Source organism: Cygnus olor, chromosome 1 (assembly GCF_009769625.2).
Source record: "Cygnus olor isolate bCygOlo1 chromosome 1, bCygOlo1.pri.v2, whole genome shotgun sequence".
NCBI classification, from domain to species: domain Eukaryota; kingdom Metazoa; phylum Chordata; class Aves; order Anseriformes; family Anatidae; genus Cygnus; species Cygnus olor.
In genome coordinates, this window is record NC_049169.1 from 147,956,902 (window position 1) to 147,963,716 (window position 6,815).

Below are 6,815 nucleotides of genomic sequence, written 5' to 3' on the forward strand. Positions count from 1 at the left end.
GGGTACACCTTCTTTTATATTTTTTTGCTAAACATTCCCTCCCCGTATGCATTCTCATAGGGTGCACATGCTCAGCAGTACACCCAGCGGCCATAACTCTGGATGGTTTATATCAGGGCACCCATTGGCATATGTGCCGCAGTAATTTTCTGGTGCATCTGTTGAAAAGCTGAGTATGTTCCATCTTTCCAAGCCCTGTCAGGTGAATGAAACCCGAAAAGAAACCACATATGACCACAGGTAGGAGTAAGAGTGACCTCAGTGGACAGTGCAGGAGATCTGGCAGATCCTTCTTATCACAGTCATTTTTTTGGGCCCTGACTTCCTTGTTCCTCGGAAGAAAACATCCTCTGAAATTAGTTTTCTCAGGCATTTGAACCTGTGTCCACCTCAGCATTCAACCAAGATAAATTCATTAGACACGTCGCTGAAATGATCAGCAGAAGCACAGGTTAAAAAAAAAAAAAAAAAAGTGATAATTATATTGACACCATTATGATTTAGAGTCAACACCTCCTACAAATGAAGAGAACAACTCCTGTCCCTGCTGGACTGGTATCTGCCCTGCCATCCACAGGTGGTTTTGCATTCTCTCTGTTTGGAGCCCAAGTATTAAAAACTTTTTAAAATGAAATCCTGGATTTCACTGGCACAGTTCTGTGGCAGAGTCAATTAGTGACAAAAGTGCAGATCCTGCAAAGGAGTTGAAGGAAGCTGGAGTTCTTCAAACTTAGGATTTAGAAGAAAAGATGGTTGAACAACCCTTCTAACAAAACAAGCTGGGTTTTAAGCAACATAGTTTCAGTAGAGAGCCTTAAAATCAATGAGCAGAAAGCTTTAATAACTTCCCCAACCACTGTTTTCCTCCTTGCATGAAAATGACTCATTAAAAGGACACATCAAATTGCTCTCCATGTCTGTGAAAGCGAGCATGAACACAATTGGAGAATTTGCTAAACTGTTACATTGAATGCGATAAGTAACAAGAGGGCTAGGAAACTGCTGCATTAACATGTGGGAGATGTTAAGAGAAAAACACAAATGTCGATGTAAGAATGGGGATGAAATTTGAATTTACAATTATGCTCTAGATTTTTTAAACAAATGTTACAGTTTGTAAAACAGAAAGAAGCCTAGTTTAGTAGTTCGTGCTCTCAATTTTCAATATAATTTTAATGTACGCATAAGGAATGTCTGGTTTCATACTTTATGTTTGTTTAGGTTTCTTTGGAGTATTTTTCCCCTCCATCCTACAGAGACTATTCACAATGCACTCATCTATCTCTGCTGTTGTGGGAAACATAACTACATTTTTAGGCCCATGTGTAGATACAAGGTGAGAATTTATATTCATTAATTATAGACTGTTAAATATAGAAAGTTCATAGCAAAGAAGTCTATGTTAAAAAGAATGACATATTAATCATATTAATCACAGAAGATAACTTCTATGCAATTCTTCTGCAGGCATACCCCAAAAGTGATAAAAATGAGCTGTGAAAAGAAAAAAAAATCTTCTTCTCTCTCAAAATCAAATTCAAATAAATTTATTTATTTATTTATTTTGGATGGAATGAACATGTCCTGGAATGCCATTACTTGACATCCCAATTCTGTCAAAAAAAGCATATAAAACTGCATGCAAGTACTTCTTCATCCTTTTATATATATATATATGTATATATACTGCCATCTAAATCATCCAGTTGTAGATGAGGCTGACGTTTTATTTTCTCAAGCCCAAAATATGCTTCCCCTCCAAGCATGTAGAACTGATACAAAATGCAACATCATTTCTTTCAATGTATATTCATTCATATTTCAACGTATATTCAAAATATTCATATTGCTCCTCAAACTGAAAAGATGAGCATTTCTTTGATTCCTCCCCCCAGACTTCAGAAGGAGACTTCTGGAGTCCTCCTTGCCACTTACCCTCCTGGGGACCTTTGGTTCAGACTTTTGATCATGGAAATGTGGACAAGCTCCCAAGGACCTGAAGAAAACTAGAATAAATATAAGGTCACACAAGGGTCTGCCTTCTTGAGAGCATTGAGATAGTGCATTTATGGACATTAATTGACCTCCATTAGAAGGGTGTAAACCCTGTGAAAATCATTGCAGTTATTCCTTATTAATAAGCCTACCTGAAAATTCCATTTAAATCAACGTTTTAGCAGAAAAGGTTATTCTGATAATTAAGGAGAGTTGAACAGTTACCCTATCATCTCATTTTATCTATAAGGAATCCAGGTGCAAGGGTTTGCATGCTATTCTGTTTCAGAAAGAAATCTAGCAATGCTGTGATTTTATATATATATACATATACGTATATTGTTAGAAGCAAATATTTCATTAATTTGACATATCAGTGATAGCATTTCTCATGACTCAGAGGGAGGCATGCAGAGTGCATGTCAGAACGCGTCCTTAATGTGTTCAGCTAGTTCAGCTCAAAGGAAACAATGGAGCTTATAGACATGGTAGGCTACCATTCAAATTGGCAAGGTTCCCATTGCACATACTCCTTCCTTTGAATATCTCTTGCCATCCAAGTCCTAGATGATGCATATAATTTAACCATTCTCATTAATGAATTACAAATGAAGAGCAATGACTCCAAAGTAATTTCAGGGGAAATATGGGTCATATCCCATGTTACACTGAGCAAGTGTCCCCAGAGAAGGCAGTGGGAGAAGAGGTCCCAATCCAGAGCCTGTTGATGGAAATATGACCACAGAAAGCTTTGGATCTAGCCCAAAGGGTGCACAGTGCTTCTCCAGGGGTGTTCAGCTACTAGCAGGATAAAGCCTTGGCTGAGTGTATATGAAACTAGTGGCCTTTATGTGGTTTTCAACATTTAAGAGTACTCCAGAAGAGCTTGACAAGTCAAGCTTTGTCTGATTAAAGAGTATGGGATGGGACCCTAATTTACTGAAAATAAAATGTGTATTGTTATATATTGCAACTATATGTTTTCTACAGTTTGTATATGAGAAAGTATGATTAAAAGTCGATGAGAGACTGTTTATAAATTTTGATTGCTTCATAATTTTAACTCTGAGCAACATTTTTATCATAATTATAGGCTTTCTTAAAGCATTTATGCAGATTGTTTTATTCAAAAGGGGTTTATTCCATATAAACTCCACTCTTTTATCTCTCCATAAAATCAGAGTGTGAATTCCCAGCAACCACAACTCCACAAGACAGTCATCACATTACTAGCAGAGAAGTTTTCAAGCTAGGCAACATTCCTCAGATATTCTGAACATTATTTCCCACTTTCATGGTAAGTGTAGTGGTGGTAAATAGTATTCAGAAACCTTAACACATTTGATACCTCTCTACTTCTCATTAAAAGTATTGGCACTTTTATACTTGTAATTCCTCTGTGATGCTCCTGGGTGTTCCTGGAACAACCCAGAGTAGCCAAGGTTCAGTGAAGGTTCGAGGACATTAAGTCAGATGTCTCAAATCTTCATCTCAAGGGGGCTTAAATCCAATGATTTAGGTACACAGCTTCCATTAACTTCAGTGAAAATTTTGTTTCTGAATATCCTGAATCCATACAAATATTGGAGTCTAAAGGACTTACCCAAGGACCTCAGGCTGTTTCTTAGCCATTGGTGACACGCAGTTGCCTCCACTATTTCAATGTACATGTACTGCTTTTGTGAGCTGCAGCAGGGAATGAATCTGTGGCTCCTAGTTCAGATTGTTTCATCTCTGAGTTGACTACAAGGAGAGGGATCAGGAGCAAACTGTCCTCTGTCCTTCTTCCAGCTTCCTCACAAAGGAAATGAAATGTCCATCTCGGTAAAAGGACCAGAATTTCTGCAGTGGGGACAATCAGGGTATCAGGACACTTGGGTGAAGTTTGAGGCAACAAATTGACAACACAGCTGGACCTAATGTAACAGAAAGGCAATTTCACCCACTTGAGTCAGCAGCAGTCCTGATGATAGAGCTGAGGTGGTCAGCAAAAGTTAATCATCTTCACTGGAAGAGGAGCTGAAAGGTTCAAATAGTTTCATAGCAGTTGCTGTCTTAGCAAGACTTCATTATGGTCTTCTCAGCCTGATGACCTGAGAAAGCACTTCTCCAGCACTGAACTATTAGTTGCATTAGAAACTAACATAATAGTTAATAGAACAAAATACATACACTTTATTTGCATTTATAGCTAGGACATCAAATGGACAGTATGCTATCACCTCCCCTGAGAAACACAAATAAATAATGTTAAATGCATATAAAACACAGGCAAACATTTTTGCCATCACAGTAAAAAGCAAACCTTTTGGTACGTGTGCTTGAATGCCCAGAAAGAATCTGACTTCTTAAAGCTGTAAAATGTTCTAGTAGTCTCGTAGGTGACAGTGATGACAAAGCATCCAAACGCTTCATTCCTCAACAAGGAGTGATAGTTTTTCCTCTCTGATAAGACACAAAGCCTGATGCTAGACTAAGCTCCATTTTACAGCACTAGCTTCAAATTTAATGATTTCCTCAAAGGACTGGATCACATTGCAGTGGCATGCCTTATCCCCGCCCCATATTTTCTACTCACAAGCCACTTGAAAAATTGATCGGCACCTTGGTCATGCAAGGTATATTTTGCACCTGAACAGTGTGGTTCAGACTTGAGAACGTATTCATTGCGGGGACAAATCTGAGATGCAAGGAAAAAACAAACCACTAAGAAAACAATTCAATGGCTATCTGCTGCTCTAAAATGAAATAAGATGAGAGAAACAACACAAATGGTGAATACTGAGCTCTGTAAAGCAATATAATTAGATTTCACCTGTTGATTTTTACAAGCCGTGGCCTTCATGTTACAAATCTCATACCTTTACTCTGATTTCCAGTGTAGCTCAGGCATAATTCCACTGAAGTCACAGGAATTGAGCTAAGGAAGACACAATTTTAACCATCTTTGTATTTCAATTCAACAGCACAAGCCCAATTTAATATTTAAATGGTAAAATCTTACTCATCTTTTTTTCCATTTCCCATGTTATTTTAGAGTCATTTTCCTGATCTATCATTTGAATTTGTGCCATAGTCTTTCCCCTTTGAAGAAATACTAATGTTAGTGTTCAAAGCACAGAAATAAATACAAGTTGAGTGCCTGGATTTCTGATGACACTGCAGTTAGAAACGACGCAGATCCACGTCTCAGAGCAATTTTAGGATGGCCAGGTAGTCACCGGACTTAATTTCAAGACTTAATAAAACCGGCGCAGTTGAGAAAATCTGTTTATCTAAGGTCAATTGTATTTTGACTTCTGAGCTTCAGAACTGTGTCGCGGCAGCTGTGTCTGCGTTGGAAAGCAATGAAGGGCTCGTACAAGTACACTGGTAAAAAAGCAGTAACAGTAGAGCTAACAGAATGCCCATTTTTAGGTGGCAACGGGAGTTTTTCATTATCTATCAAGGAGCAGCTTCGGTAAATATTTTGTTCGAGATTTGTCGGTCAGTTTGTTGCTGGAAAATCAGGGTCGCGGTTTTACCAGAGCCTTTCTTTTCGGGCAGATGGGCTGGATAATAGCTGCGGGCATTTTCCTTCGGGAGGGAATAGAATAAAGAACCGTCCCCGGCTGCACCCCGGACCCGGGGAAGAGCCGCAGAGCCACTCGGTGCGCTTTCGCAAGCTGCTCGGCAGAGTTGCGGCTGCAGCCGACTTCTAAAAACTCGGAGGCGGCTGTGCCAGGAGAAAACAAGCCTTGCCCTGTCACGATTTCTCCCGGTGCCAGGCACGCAGCTGCGGTGGCATGGGAGCCGGCGTGACCCGAGCATCCCCCGCTACCTTCTCCCCGCAGCCTGATTTCGTACCCGGTGGGAAAAAAAGAAAAATACGGGGCTGCTGCCCCGGCTGGGGGCGGCCCCGAGCCCCCTCCCGCAGCCGGCCGGGGGTCGTGGGCATCCCCTCTCCCCCTGCTCCTGGGGGGCTGAGCCAGCGGCCCGGGCATCCGCTGCGCATCCACGAAAGTGGGGTCCGAAGGGGCTCTGCAGAGCTGCAAAAAGGGGAACGCTGCAGTCAGACAGAGGAGCCTGCGGGATTTATTCCTGTCGTTATTATTTTGGAGGGTGGGGGGAAGGATTCGGGGCAAATGGGACTCGAAGACGGCGGACAGCTGTAACTGTGCCATCAATAGTCGCCCCGTGTGCATTCCTCCACTCGTTTAGCATCAACGAGGACCGTGCAGATCTTGCAACTGAGTGCTCGGCAAGGAAATCAGCTGAGCGCGTCTAAACTACGGTTAATTAATAATAGGAACAATTCTAAATACGGTTGTTTCATTTAATCCCCTCATGTCGACTTGTTTAGGAAGCAACACGTTTAGCTTCCGAAACGATAATGTGGGTGCAGACTTATCCTGGGGAATTTGTTACCATCCATACGATACGAGTTGTGCGATGAATTACCGTCTTTTCTCTTCTTGCTTCGTTCTAGCCATCTGAGGCAACGAACAATTTTTGGTATATTTATGACACTTTCAAATGTTCAAAGGACATTTGTCAGGGGGGTTCCTGGAAGCACAGGGGAAAACCACATCTCGGCGAAGAGGCAAATCTTAGAAACGTGAGCTCCTGAAAGAAAAGCGGCTGTCGAAGCGTGACTTCGGATGGGACTAACTGCGGTGAGCGCTATTTGTCCCGCTGCCGCTCCTCATGTCCCCTGACACCACCTGCACCGGCTCCGGCCACCTTCCCGCAGGGTACCCCCTTCGCCCTAAGGGCGCAGGCTGGTGCCGCTGCCTCCTCGTTGTGTTCGTGGTCTTTCCCTTCCCTGCCGCCTTCTCCCA

At 41.7% G+C, this 6,815-nt stretch overlaps 1 long non-coding RNA gene across 1 annotated transcript; it reads right to left on the reverse strand.

Annotated features, from left to right (window-relative positions):
- Positions 1 to 1,760: 1,760 nt before the first annotated feature.
- LOC121059979 lies at positions 1,761 to 4,910 on the reverse strand. The gene is made up of 4 exons (XR_005814697.1): positions 4,857 to 4,910; positions 3,942 to 4,110; positions 3,599 to 3,837; positions 1,761 to 2,006 (listed from the first exon to the last, which is right to left on the reverse strand). It is a non-coding gene; the product is annotated as an uncharacterized LOC121059979 (long non-coding RNA).
- Positions 4,911 to 6,815: the final 1,905 nt, after the last annotated feature.